The sequence below is a fragment of the Aedes aegypti genome, chromosome 3 (assembly GCF_002204515.2).
Source record: "Aedes aegypti strain LVP_AGWG chromosome 3, AaegL5.0 Primary Assembly, whole genome shotgun sequence".
NCBI lineage: Eukaryota > Metazoa > Arthropoda > Insecta > Diptera > Culicidae > Aedes > Aedes aegypti.
In genome coordinates this window covers 322,940,699-322,956,454 of record NC_035109.1, presented here as the reverse complement: position 1 = coordinate 322,956,454, position 15,756 = coordinate 322,940,699, and the positions used below count along the sequence as shown (strand labels likewise).

The following is a 15,756-nucleotide window of genomic DNA, read 5'->3' as shown; positions in this document are numbered from 1 at the left end:
AGATGTGGCACTTGTTGACTCTTCTCACAGTTTATTCCGAAACTACTGGCACAAAATACATCTTCATGTTATTTGTTTACCTATGACAAATATACTGGGATCATAATTGACATTTGTATGTTTTCATGAAATTAGTTCATGATTTCATGATCCTGCTTCATGATTTCATGACTCAAATTTCCACTTTTCATCGCCAAAACTGGAATCATAAGTGACAGGTATCTAAATGCATGAATAGTGTTCATGTTTTCATGAATTTTATTCATGGTTCCAGCATACATAGTTTATGATTTGATGATTTGATTTTACACTTTGGAAACGTAACGTACAGCTGGCGTTACGGTAAAAAGATTCATGATTTCATAACTTTTGGTCATGGTGTATTTTCATAACATGAAAATACACCTTCCTCCCAAAATCATGACCTTTTCTGTTTGTTTTGAGTGCCGCTTTTTACCCGTGCAATAGACGGTTAATGGTAAAATGAAAGTCAAGTGATTATTTATCTTTTTCTAGAGGTAAATTACAGGATAGTTAAAACCTCTCTAATTAATTTATAAATAAAATAAATTTCTCAAGAAGTTGCATCAGAATCTTCTTTAGAAATTATTCTGAAAAATATTCTTCCTTGACTTCCGGTTTTCTAGAATTCTGCCAGCGAGCCTATAGAAATTCCGCCCTAGTGGATTCTGCTAATAATTGATAACATTTTTTCCAAAGAAGTGTTTTAAGGAAGATCAATACAAATTTCTTTACTCTTCTACTTCTCAGTTATTTTGCTACATATTTCTCTACAGATTCCTGAACCACTATGCCAATTTTGGAAGCAAAACTTTTTCTGGGGTTTTCAAAAAAAAAAAATCTGAAGAATTCGCAGGCAAGCGACATCTAAAAACCTTTTTTTCAATTTTAGAATAATCCGGGGATTTGAAGAGAAATTTCTCGAAAAAAAAACATAGAAGAATGTTTGACGCATTTTATTATGTATTTTGGAAATATTTGTTAAGGACTTTTATGAACTTTGCGGAAGAATTTGTAATAAAATTTATGGAAAAAATATTTAAAGGGATTCGCAAAAGAATTTCTAGTAGAACAATCAGCAAAATATCTCAGTATTAGATTTGACAGAATCAACTTTTTGAGGAATTGTGCGAAAAAACTGAACTTCTGAAAGGTTTATTAACATTTTTTAGGGAAATCCGGGAACATATTCCGAAATCAATTTGCTAATGAAAAACAGACAAACAACCCGAGGAGGAAAGAATAACTCGCAATAACTTATGCATACCATATTTTGGTATCATACCATAATTAGGTATTGTTCAGTTTTCAATACCTCGTTTTGGTATTATAAAGGTATTAAAAAAAATGTTTCAAACAATTAAAAATACTTCATTTTGGTATTCGAAAGATATTGAGGACTGCTGGAGGTGAACTATTATTGAAAAAAAATCACTTCTATATGAAAATCCATCAAGTATTATTTAGGTATTACAGTACCTGATCTAATTATCAGCTTGGCATTTGTAGAATATGCAGAAGGTATTATTTGAGGTATTTTACCTCTTAGAATGTTTACATTGAAGCTACAGTCGACTCTCCACATCTCGATGTTCTACATCTCGATATTTTTTCGGTCCCTTCATTCTGCATACATTTTCACTCTCCATATCTCGATATCCTCCCTATCTCGATATCTCCCTATCTCGATGTGTTTTTCGTTCCCAATTTTCTCTCCATATGTCGATATGCCCATTATCAAAGGTTACTAGACTAGATTTTTTAGGTTAAAAACAATTTGCGAAGACGAAATGACATCTATTTGTTTTTGATTTTCCTGGCAACGGAGTGATTTTCAATCTAATGTTCGTTAAAAATTGGTTCTGTGTCTCGATCTCTCCCTATCTCGATGGTCCATTCGATATCGAGATGTGAAGAGGCGACTGTATTTAAAAAATTCTACAAATCTGTTGGAAATTAATCAAATTAAAATTTATGAAGTAATAAGTTTTCTGGGAAAACATAGTTTATGCGATAATTGTGTTACATCTTTTCACATCATCTAAAGAAAACTTGGATGCGCCAAAATTCCATGAAAGTTATGTCTTAATTTTCAACAAGAATTTTTGCTATGTATTGTCTTAGAAATTCCTTTAGAAATTCTGTCTTTATTTTTCAATTATTTTTTTTCAGACACTATACGAGTTGGAGTTAATGTATGGATTTCTCTAGTGAATTCTCATTACCGGACACCTCGAGCAGGGTATCCTCCAAAAACATAATAAATCAGAATACAGGGAACATGCTGCTTAATGTTCAAACAGTATTAATTGGATTTGGAACAAATTTTGGGAATCGAATTTCAAGAATATTGACGCTTTTATTGTCGAAAAATTGCGCTTATCGCATACAACAAAAAGTTATTTCTAATAGTAACCATTCGATCGACAGCAACCGTTAAGCTATCGGTTGTTGCGCGATTCACCGAAGTCAGAACCACCACGCTGGTGCTATGTGAGACAAGCGAGGTTTCCTCACTTCAGTTGTACAACATAAGAAAACGTAACTACTGAAGAGATTTTTGTCAATAACCATGACTCTTATTATTGACAAAAATCTCTTCAGTAGTTACATTGATTCAGAATATTCTGCTACGTGTTAATTTGTTGTGTTTTTTTATTATCATCAAAAATTCTGGGGGGGGGGCCTGGATGATTCTGGAGGGGGCAAGGCCCCCCTGGCCCCCCCTGTTCCTACGCCAATGGTACGTGGATGGTTTTGTTCAGCTTGTTGTGGATATTAAAATTGTTTTCTAGAAGCTTCTTTTGTTGATGATTATTTTTAAATGTTGAATATTTTTTTTAAATAGCACATTTCGTGAGTATATTTCAGATTCTTTTATAACAGCTAAGCTATTCGAATAATTCATTTTTCTACCTTATAATTTTCACAATATTGAATATTTGCCAGTAATTTCATTAAAATATATGCATTCAGCTTGGAAAACAAGCATATTGTATGTTGCTCATTACTTTCCTTTACAGTTCATAATAGGAAATTCGTGAAGTCGTGTGTTCTGTTAGCTTTAGGTGTGCCCTAGTTAGAATAATGTGATTCGAATGAATCCTGTGTCAGAGGCATAAGGGAATCTAAAACATGCCGCCTGAAATGTGACCCACACGCTGTACTTTAAGTTCTCGATTTGGTGTGTTTGCTATTCACAATCTTGGAAGAAAAACTGTTACCCAACCCGTAGATTAAAACAATATTCCCCGCATACTTTTCCACACTCATTCGAACATAACACCCCAAATCCACCATTTGTTTGTAGGCGGTACAGATGACAGCGGATCGGAAGAAAGACGGAAGCAATCCAAGAATCGTGTGACCGCAGATGACACGTCAACGACAACCGTTCGTGGGGAACCTATGTGTAAAATGCGCCGCCGGGGTAGAATGCGTCTTGGCAATACATATCTCCAAGGTAAATGGTATTTCAGTCAAATTAGATCATTCCATACGATATCTCTATCTATTTAAACGTCTCTCAGGGAAGAAAAAAATATCACATTTTCCACATAAAATATATAAAGAAATCAAAAAACGATTCTGGCAACCTTAGGAGTAATTGACTGATTGCCTTATTGCAATGGCTGTGTTTAATAATTGTGACCTTATTTATGCGACATCTCTGTAAACTTAATTAATACAATGTTTTCGACGGAATTCACAGTTGAAAATCAGTTTTTCCTTAGGGGTCACATATAACCCCGTTTTCCCATAAAGAGTGCGTGGAGGCGAGGGTTCAATTAACCAAAATCGTTCACGACCCGATTCCCTTCGTTTCGATGTGGGAACGGATGCGATTAAAATCATGATGGTGACGATGATGATGGTTGGTGTCATCTATCTTTTGCCGTTGTTGATGCATCGATTATGAATCGAACTGGTCGCTCGCACATGGTCGGGCTGTGTTTGTGTTTGATTTGATAAACGATACTCCGAATGTCTATCAAGCTTGTTGATGGGGAAGCGTTCGGTCCAAGTCCAAAAGGTGTCAAGTAAACAGACCCGGTCTGAGTCAGCACGTGGTGCAACGCCTTTGAGAGGAATCAGAGCCGTATTTACGGGGGGCGAGGAAACCATGGCCGTCAGGACCCCACTAATCATGACTTTTAGTTGAATTTTCCAAAGCAAATTAAAACCGATTTTATGATGCCATTTTTTTTTATCCAAATCAAACCATTTAAAACATTTGATTTGAATTCAAATATTAAAAAATGGAAAAATAAACTTACATGAACTAAACTTAAGGCAAAAAACTGAAAAAATATGATCAAATTTATACGGATGGGATTTAATGTACATGGAGAAAAAATAATTGTGCAATGAATCATATTTGCTGGTTGATAATCATATTATTACATTGAATTCCAGTCGATGATATATTATAGTTTATTCTACCATATCAGTCAAATTTATTGTAAGGTTTATTCAACTATACAAAACAGTACAATCAATCATAAAAAGGTCTCAACAAAACTATAGCCCCCAGGTCTTCATATTTGTAAATCCGGCCCTGGGGAGAATCAATACAAATGCTGATACCGACGATAAGGCTTATTTGGTCTACCTTGATTTCGTAAACTCGTGCTGACGAATCGCGATGGGAAATGTGCGACGGTAGCAGATGGACGATTTGAAATGACGACACATTTCGATAAGGCTTTTAGTGGAAAGGATTACATCGTAAAACTGTTACGATGAACTTTTGATTTCAATTTATGAATGAGCCCAACAACCCAAGTAATCAAGATATAGACGTGCAACAGCTCTTTCGTCAGCATTCGGTCGAATCCGATAGCATAGACAAACAGATGTCACACTGATGAAGTTTATATCGACCACTTATTCAGCGATCATTCCATGTTTGCTACGTTTGAAATCTCACAACCAGAGGCGCACGCATCGTTTTTCTCCATGTTTGGCGTTTCACACTTTCGCTATCTTCAGGTTTTCTTGCATAAAAAAGTATTACGTACAACAAGTTCACCAGATAATGATGGTGTAAACTGAGCGTTGTTTTTTTATGAAATTTGTTCCACGTGTTACGTCTGTTAGTCTGTGCTGATAATATAAAATCAAAAAGGAAGGAGCGCGTACGCAACCTTGTTCCCTGACCAGGGGATGCCAGAGCATTGCATAACATATGCAGATGGTCCTTTTTTAAATGTGATGAAAGTGAAAACGTATAATTAAACGATGTGGCATAGGAATAAAATTAAAACGAACATACCGTCGTCGTCATCTTTGTCGGTCACGTCAAACTCATAAGGGGCTTCCTGTTTTTCCGATGTTGGCACAGCTGATGATCTTCGCTACCGTAGGTTGCATGGTTTTCGTGTGTTTGATTGCTTCCCTCACGTGGGCCTCGCCGAAATAGTGTTGTTTATCGGTTTTGTTTGATCAGCGATCACAGTTTGTTGATATGGCCACCGATGGATCAATTTACATTGAAACATAAGCCAGCTGCGACATTCAATTGAAAACATGAAATGATGATTGAATTTAAGTTGGTTGCTGTATAACGGTTGGGGCGGTTCGAAATTACAAAAAGGTTGTACATTTAATCTCCCATATCTTACTTACCACCCCTATGATAAAAACAGTGTTCTGTGAAATTTTCAACTGGAAAAGCTGAAAAGCTGGGAAATATATTCCAAATAGGGTTAATATATTTGCTCTCACTGAAAAGAGTACATTTTTTCAACTCTGTAAAAGAGTACTGAATAGTACACTTAGCCTATTTAAAATTTCAACTTTTTACCAATGTATTTGTCTTAATTTTCTTGTGTTACCCATTTTCTTAATTTATTCTTAATTCTAAAGTCGTTGGTCGTATTAACACTATTGACTACCAAACGTTAGATTAAAAAAGTTAAATGCAAATTGTCAGATTCATATTAACAGTCACTTTTCTTGCATTTCAATTACAGTTTAGTTAGCAGGAAGACAATATTTTCAATTTTTCATTCTAGATTTCATGAAAGTCAGCCTTTTTCCGCTAATTCTATAATATGTTTTCTTAATATACTGGACATTTACTTTGAGCGAATTGGTGTACTTAATCATGATTTTTTTTATAATAACGCAAGTTATATAAAAATGTTGACTTTTTGTAACAATGTATTCCTTCAAATGGGTTCGTTTCTTAAACAAACATTTAGTAAAATGTTTTTCTACCAGATGAACTGAGAAAAGTCAATTTTGATAGCATGGCACTGTGTCTTATTAAGTCGATTGCGTGCGCTTTTCTAATAGCACCCGAATCGTTGATTTTAGCGATAAAGTTTATTCGGAGAAGTTTCTTGGCATACTGAAGCGCATCTTTTGATGCAAACTGTTTAGTGATCAAACCCCTAGCAGTGAGATAGAAAACCTATCTTTTCATAACATTTAGATTGACAAAGTTGCAGAAGTAGCAATTTGAAACAACTTTGTGTGTTCGATTATTTATCTCCCAATCTTTTCTACATCGTTGTATGTGAATTGCCTGTAAATATCATATTATTGACAGAACAAAGTTACTCGAAAATTACTATTTTTTGAGGGCTAGTTTAGACCCCAATACCTGCTTTCGGCGCAAAACGGTGCAGACAGCCCTTAAATATTATCAAAGAATCATATCTTCCGTTCCAAAAAAACAATTGTCTATAAGAGTATCTTGATGCGCTTTTACTATCAAACAAATAAGCCTTATGAAACAGAAATCGACCAATAACTTCTTTACTCTAAGAGATCGAGACTTGTGATGTTTTAGATGCTATACTTTAAAGTTAAACCTTTTAATTTCTGAAGCTTTGTTCATTAATTGCATTGCCAAATCGACGTTTCCTGAAAAAGTGCTCAGTTCTAGGAAAGTTGTTTCAAATAGGCTAAATTGTTATAAACAACTTTACACAATTCTCATCTGAAAAAATAGTTAGTTGATTGTTTATCAATAGATTTTTCATTGGGCCTCTTATTTATATATTGAGTGGATTAAATGAGCGCATAATTTCCAATCATTATTGCGCTTATCATACCAATGCTACTCAATCAAAATTTCTCAAAATATGTTAGAAAAAACATCTTTTATCATAGGAAAAAGGTTTCACAAGTAACCGTGCTTGTGGCCAATTTGCCTTTTTGGACTTAAAGTGCTATGATAGGCTAATAAAGATCATGTCAGCTGTGTAATAGAACTATACAACTTGGGTAACTTGGGTATTCGGGTTTCTTCCACAGGTTATTTATTATTATTATGTATCTTTATTAGGGAGATTTTCAGCCCTTGGCTGGTTCATCTCCGCGGTTATTTGATTTTCATCAGCATTCATCAGCAACATCTTGTAAAGAGTACACTTGAGTCCGTTTAGCAAAAAAGAATAGTACACATATTTTTCAGGCGAAAAAGAGTATATGTACTCTTAAAAGAGTACGTCTGGTAACCCTAATTCCAAATACGTTAGTACTTTAACGTAAGTACAAACTCATCATAGCGTCTTCAGCAAAGTTGTTCAGTAGCACAAGGGCTAACATTATTTGAGCCAATAAATTCGAGATTTTATCACCAGGTGGCCCTAGTGAGCTTGGAATTTTTGTTTGTGCGGATGGCTCAGTAGCCTGACCACTTAGAAAGATGGCGTCTTAGACAAAGTTGTTCAGTAGCACAAGGGCTAACATTATTTGAGCAACTATTTGCATCGTTTATTAAGTGTTAACTTTTGCACCGTAAAATGCGAAGCTTTGCCCTCACTATGGGACAATGGTTCGCATGCGACATGTAATACTAAATATCGAGTTCTACGTTTTGAAAGTAATATGTTAATATATAATTTGCCTTACAATCCGGAGCTTTAATGCTTTTAAGTCAAAAGATATTTTCTGAGACAGGCTAGATGCAAACGTTTGCCCTCTACTACTTTAACTTTAATAAGCCAAATAAAAACTAATTTTTGGAAACACTCTTTAGATCTTTATCAATCAAATGTTACGTCTTACAATTTATTTTATATCTCGGGAGTAGTGTTGATTCTCTAGTTCGAGGTCGGTAAAACTAGTTCTGATAGATTTGTTTGCGAAATTATTCATTTGAATACGATTTATTGGTGCTGTTTGAAATTTGAATCAAGGTGTTCGGAATATGAGACAGAATGAACACAGTGTTCGGCATTTGAATCAAAATGGTGTTCCATACCTGTGCTCGGAAACAAAACTAAACAAGTTTAAATACATATTTTATCAGTCAGCTGAAGAATAGCACTATAATGGCACGCATGGCGAATTGGCTACTTAAGTAGCATGTACCTAATCGACAAAAGATGAGGACAAATCAATCCAGAGTGTTGATACAGCTTAACAATTCCGATTAATATTATACAGGGCGTTGAGATGCACCCGATGTACATAGGATAAAGTCAAATTACTCTAGGAGTTGATTCAGCACGGAAACTTCGATTGAGTTTCTACAGAGCGTGCTCCACATCTCGTCAAAGTCAAATTCCTCCAGTGCATTGATACAGCTTAATTGTTTGACTAAGGTAATCGTAGACTAAGGTCAAATTACTCCGGGCGTAGATAAAGCTTGAAATTTTCAGTTGACGTGCTATAGGGCGTTGAGATGCAGCTGATCACAAAATACACAGCATAAGGTCGAAATGCTCAAGGGCATTGATACAGCTTGGAAACGTTGATTGATTGTCTACGGGACGTAAAGATGCTCCAGATCTTGTAAATATCTGTGTGGAATAAAGTTAAATTACTCTAGGGAAAATCTATGAGTGGAATAAAGTCAAATAATTGTAAAGAATTGCCCAACTAACATTTAGTGCATATCTCGCGTTTAGTATCATACAGGCGTATTTATATTGATCGATTTCTCTTCGTCGATTTTCTCTTTAGGTTAACATAAAAATCAAACGGTTTTCATCACATTTTGCGGTGCAGCATGAAGAAGTGCGATGAATGCTTTCGACTGAATCGAAAAAAGCAGTTGAAAACAGTCACCTGGTCGAATTACTAGCTAAAGAGAAAATCGATGTACAGAAATCGATCACTGCGCCCTTATCATACTGAATGCGAGAAATGTAAACATTTTCTAAGCCCTCTTTTATACGGCTTCATGCTGAGTAAAGGCGCTGTACATACGAACGAAGGCTTCTATGCGATCCTTTTACCAACAAATCTGGCGAATCTACTCAGCTATTTTTAAGCTGTGTTGGCAGCTTTTCTTCAAACCGATCATTGCTCTAATTCGACATTTATACGACATGTTGTTTCACAGCTTCCAGAATTTATATCATAAGTATCTGGAATTTAATGTTCCCGACGTTACACAATTAAAGTACCTGCCATCGCTTGGTATCGAACTCACGATCTCTGCATCCACAAGTGTTGACGTTGCCCTTGCTGCCACCACAGTATATATCGAAGGCAAAGAAAACACACCGTTTTGTTCTACATCGAAAACGGTTCATATAATATTCTATAATGACGGTAAAAGATGTTATAGCCACGCTTACACCACTTCATCAGGCTGTAAAAGGGTGTGAAAAGTCAAACACAATCATTACATCCAACAAGCTGTGTAGATTTGCGCTCCCATTTGCGGAATCTTCTTCGATCAAGTGAAACTGCTGCTGAAAAGAGTGCGCGATGACTTACGGGGATAATCCGGCGGAGTACAACCCGAAGCTCCACGGACCTTACAATCCTGTCCGTTACTAAGGTAAGCCGGATACGCCCTTGGGCCAGGTGAAGTTGATCGAATTGGATGCTTGGTTTGGCCACCGTGACAAGAACCCAAGGCTGTCGCTGGTGCCGTGAGCCGTGTCTTTTGGAGATGGCAACACAAGTACTGGAAACCCAAGCGGATGGGAATTGCCCCGTTCTTCCAGGTCATCGTCGGCGGAATGGTGTTCTTCTATGCCATCAACTGCGGCAATAGGAAGCACCACAGGAACTACAAGTACCATTATACGAAGGCACCCTGGAAGCAGGGCAGTGAGAAGCGGAACCTATCCACAGATCATTATAAAAACGCGATCCGCGGAGAATATTTTTTTTTAGGATCCGGAGGGTGGGTCCGGCTTGTGGAAGACAGCAATTAGGCATAGATTGGCAGACGGATGCTGGCATACAGTGAATAGCTGCTTATTTTGTTCGGAGAGTAAATTACATAATTCGCGAAAAATAAAATGTGAAAACCTAGCGGAAATTATTTTTTTCTGTTAAATGATGGTTACTGCTCCTGGATTGATGCTTCAAAAATTAAGTATGAGGTTAATAGAATTGCAATTGATGCGTCACAAGTTGTTGTTTTACAGCTTTCAACTGTATATTCGCTGTATAACTAACGATAAAGTGCTTCTTAATTATATATTGAGCAGCATAATAAATCATATTGTATAGAAGCAGCCGGAATAATGGTGGGGACTGTTATTTCACATCATTGAATTTCTATTTTTTACAGTATTGAGTTACAGCTTAGTGAATGCAACAAAAGCGATAACTGACAAAGTTTATCCAGCTAATATTTATAGCTGCAAATCGTTTGCGATACAGCTGTATTAACGCTAATAGTTCTATTTTTGACAGCTTTCAATTTTTGCTGCGTTCGCTGCTTCAATTCAACTGTTATACAGCACAAAGCAAATAATCTTGGCTTATCGCGCTAAAATTGTTAGTTGGGTGATTCACCTTGATCGATTTTTGTGATACAGGGCGAAGTCCAATTACTTCATGACGTCAAGATGCAGCTGATTTATATGGAATAAGGTCAATATACCCAGATAGCCGTAGCGATAAACGCGCAGCTATTCAGCATGATCATGCTGAAGTTCGTGAGTTCGAATCCCGCCGGTCGAGGATCTTTTCGTAATAGAAATTTTCTCGATTCCCAAGGCATAGAGTATCTTCGTGCCTGCCACACGATATACACATGCAAAAATGGTCATTTGGCAAAGAAAGCTCTCAGTTAATAACTGTGGAAGTGCTCATAAGAACACTAAGCTGAGAAGTCGGCTCTGTCCCAGTTACGACGTAACGCCAAGAAGAGAAGAAGGTCAATATACTCTAGGTCGTTGATACAACTTGGATTTACAATAATGCCCTACAGGGCGTTAGGATGCACCTGATCTACATGCAATAAGTTCAAATTACTCCAGGGCGTTCATACAACTTGGAATTATTAAAAGATGTCCTAAAGGGCGTTAAAATGCAGCTGCTCTATTTGAGATAATGTCAAATTACTCCAGGGCGTTCATACAAATTACGATGATGTAGCTTGAATTTTCAATTGAGGTTCTACAGGGTGTTAAGAAAAAGCTTGTTAGTCGTCGACTAGGCGCGACTAAGCCGGACGATAGGGCTGTATATATCAAGGAAATTTATGCAAAATAAACAGAATTTGTGAAATTTCTACACGAGATGAATTTATAAAGGAATGTAAGGAAAAATTCGGGAAGAACATCTCTTGAATTGTTTTTTTTAGAAAGGGATTGCGGGACTTCTTGGCAGAATATAAGGAAAACATTCGATATAATATCGGCTCCATCAGAGCCGCCAGTTTCACGAGGGTATTGGGAAGGCAAGCCTCACCAGTCGAGATCGAAATTATTTTTCTCTTGTACCAGTTTTAAAATATTAGAAATATTTCATTTGGTTGGGTTTATCCTAATGAATGCTTATTTATCGTAAAAATAAACCATATAATTTTCTCGTCTGGATAGTATTTATCCCAACTAACAAGATAGCATTAATGTTCAGTAACTATTAAACTGTTTTCAGTTCAGACATAAATTATAATTTTCATAAAAATCAAATAACACCCCATGAAACTCAGCCTACACGAATAAAAATCGGATTCCTATATCATGATTCACAAGTCAAGAAATCCATAATTTGGCTAGGATATGATATCAGTAGGTGAATTCCGGCGAACAATTTCTTCGAAGAGAAGAAATTTTCTTCCATTACGCACCAGCAAGAAAATTTTCTTCTCTTCGAAGAAAATACGCGCCGGAATTCGCCTACAGGACGGTAAATCAAGGTTCTTGGTGCCATAATCGTGATTCTTCATAAGCGTAACATCCAGAGTGACAACACTAAGCAGTGTGGTTTACTTCAACTCATTCGCATCGATTATCCACAATTCAACATGAGTACGTGGTTCCCAATTAAAAGGACCTTCTCTTCAAATCTTACTCTGGCATATCTTGTTTATTTTTGTTTTAATTTTATCGAGTTGACTGACAGAGCTATAAATATATCCTAAGAGCTCATTCACGAATTTCATAACGGTGGGTGGATAGGTGTTTGTTCTTGATATGTTACAGTTTGTATAAAATTTGAAAAATATTCATACAAAATACGTTACGAGGGGATGGGTGTCAAAAAAGATCATTTTTGGCGTTATGAATCTTGTGAATCAAAAGCAATCAGCTTCAAAAACATAACGCTTGTGTTGCGTTACGGCAATATGACTCATAATATCATGAGTCCAAATCATGGTGTACTTTCAAAGGATGAAAACACAACGATGGAATCATGATATCAAGGTGCATAATCATGATTTTGAGATTCGGATTTCAAGCTGTGTAATTAACACAATATTATGAAGTATTATAACCATATACCTGCATAATAAAAATGGAGTGGTGTTTGTATGTCACGAATTGGTTTGAGAAGTCGATGGATTTCGGAAATTCTTACACCATTGTGATCGTTTAGAGCTTCGACGTGTTTGAACGGTATGAAATTACTGAAAATCTACCGAATAGACCAAAAAAGGAAGAGAATACAAATTTGTCAATATGAAGGGGATTTTTTTCACAGACTACTACAAAGCCTATTGTGTGGCAAAAAAGCGTTTGTCGGTTTAACTTATGTGAACCTAGTGTTTCAATTTTGGTCAAATAGTCGAAAATAGTCGAATGGTGTCGAAGTCGTAAATTACTCTATAAGGTTCAAAATTTTCTTTTATTCTTTACATAAAAAGACAACAATTTTTCTGACGAAAAAAACTTTCTTAAACTGCAAAATAAAAAACTTTGTTTCTCTGTTCTAAGGAATTCTTTTTTAAATGAGCAAGGCCAGGTCTGTGCTAGATCCTTAGTTAAAACTTTTTACTGGAATTAGACAAAGTGTTACGCTTTTTCAACATTCGAAACATGTAATATTTACCATTACCATTCTTATAGATTTCGCTTAGTATTATCTAGGCGAGATTGATCGATTTCTCTTTGGATTAGTACTGATAATTTATTAGATTTTCGGAACATTTCACGATGTAGTACGATGAAGAACGAAGAGTACTTTCTATTGAACCAAAATTATTTGGTAAAAGCAAGTTAGCCAAAGTAGTTAGCTAAAGAGAAAATCGATCGCTGCAGTTACGCCCTTATGATCAGGGTTGAGAAACAATCTGAAGTTCATTCTACAGTAGCCAAACAAAGCCAATCGCAGTCAACGAAGCCAGTGAAACTCACGCCCAGGCATTGAAGACGTGAGCGAGCTTGATGAGCATGATCATTAAACAATCAAAGCGACCTTATGCTGCGAGCGAACTGCGCTGCTCACTTAGGTTGTAGTAAGCGATCATGAAAGCTCGCTGTACAGATAAACAATGAGCATGGAATATCACTTGGCAACCCCAAAGTGTATGGCTATCACAACTACTGTGTAGGACGTTGAAATCAAAGCAAACTATATTTATTTCTAAACGTCAGTGGTTTTGAAAAGACTGGTTTCAAAGAAATTCAATTTTAAAAAATCGACCATGATTCCAATTTATTATCCTACGGGCTACAAGATTATTCCCATCCAGCCGCTAGCTAGCCATAGTATATAAAAACACTCTAATATTAATCATAACAAATATAAGTATGTCATCAACGCAATTGAATCCCATGCGTGTTGAACTTTCGTGCGTTATAACATTCCTACAACAGAATGAACTGCAATGTTTGATAATTAAACACAAAATTTATAAGGCAGCATCCATCCTTTAATTAACGCCAACATTGATAATTTTCTACCTCCTCCCCATCTTCCTTAATGCGTTTTGTATGAAAATCTTTAAACTTGTATATGAGCAGTTACGCGGAAGCCTATATAATCCCTTTACCTAAAACTTTTCGGCAGAGGTGTCTGAGTTGTACTTTCAATGCATTATAATTGGGTAAATCTGGAAACGAAATTCATGCGGCGAAATTCACTACTTACATCAACACACCATATATCTATAATCTATATCGCAAAGACTCGTTTTCTCATATTGGAAAAAACAGACTAATTAACTTGTCACCTTAATCCTATATACCACTTTAAATGCCTTATATACTGCAACAACTTTATGAACAACTTCAATTTGACCAATAGGATGTCATGCTCAGTTGGTTTTTTTATTGCTGATCTGTGCTGATCAGGCAGTGGGTTGATCAATGATCGTCAACGCTCAACGAGCTTGACTAATCACGGCCTACCCCTTTGATGAGCATCAAGTTACCCTAAAATGAGCTGAACTTTGCTGATGAACTGAGCATTTTCAATGCCTGCTCACGCCTATCGCTGCTTTATGTAAAGAGCTTTGAAAAATTACTGTAGAAAAATATTCTATTTCCCGTTGCATTTCCCGCATTTAGAGCTTTCAATCTAACGATTTAGAAAACTCATGCGCCCAACATAGGGTACTTGATGAGATTCACGATTTTGAACTACTGTACTGGGAAACCCACGTGATTTTCGTGAAATTCAAGCCTACTACTATTACCATTCCCAGCACTGCTTATGATACTGATTCATTCGAGAATGACTTAAAACACCAAATGTTATTCATTAGGGAAAGGAATGCGGCTTCACTTATGAATGAGATTTGTACACATTTAAATTTGCGACAAGGATTCTTATGAGAAAGTGTACAACGAATTATAATTGAATACAGTATGATATTTCAAAATATTTTTTGTCCAAATTATTGGGTGAGGGAAATGATTTTTTGTTTTTTTTTGTATTAACGACAGTTTACACCAGAGTGCATTCGTTTCGCAGGGGCCCCCCTGTAAAATTATTGAGAGGGCAAAAGTGCTTCGCACCCCAGAGTTGGCGCCTAAGAGCTCCGTAATCACGAGTCACATTATCTTTGTTTTGTATTGTTCCCTGTAAACCCTAGTTGTTTACTTGTTTTGCATTTTAAGAGGCTGATTCTCAATACTGAAGGCAACTGAAGCTAAACTCAATTTCGGAATTAGTTGTTCCATACAAAACGTTGTATTCAATATTTGCACATATTGAAAGGCTCAGTCCGTAAATCAAAACCCAGAAAATGTTCCTCTTTCCGGTCATTGTCGTGCTACAGCGAACTATTTATTGCTGTTCTCATACGTCAACGACGGAGCAATGACCAGACCATACGTATTTATGTGTTCATAACAATTGATCGCGAAGAGGACACGTGTACGATTTAATTACCAACTTAAAAGTGACAGTTTGGAAGGTATCAGCGATTTAAAGCTGTCAAAGAACCAACTGGTTGTTGAACTTCAAAGTAATAATTGTTTTATGATCATTTATTGCCATTCCATTGTTTGCTTGGCTTGAAAACCTAAGTAGCTTAGGTCGCAATTCATTATTACAGCGATGAAAATGGAAATCATCCTTATTAAGTCTATGATATGGTTGTGTCATACCTTCTGCATTTGCAAATCTCATTCTATG

The 15,756-nt window shown here is 36.3% G+C and overlaps 1 protein-coding gene and 1 pseudogene across 3 annotated transcripts in view; one reads left to right on the top strand and one right to left on the bottom strand.

Moving 5' to 3' along the window:
* Positions 1-15,756, bottom strand: part of LOC5565736 (PDZ domain-containing protein 2) — a 317,629-nt gene that overhangs the window by 158,734 nt on the left and 143,139 nt on the right. The window lies entirely within an intron of this gene.
* On the top strand, positions 9,697-10,151 carry LOC110679661 (annotated as a pseudogene).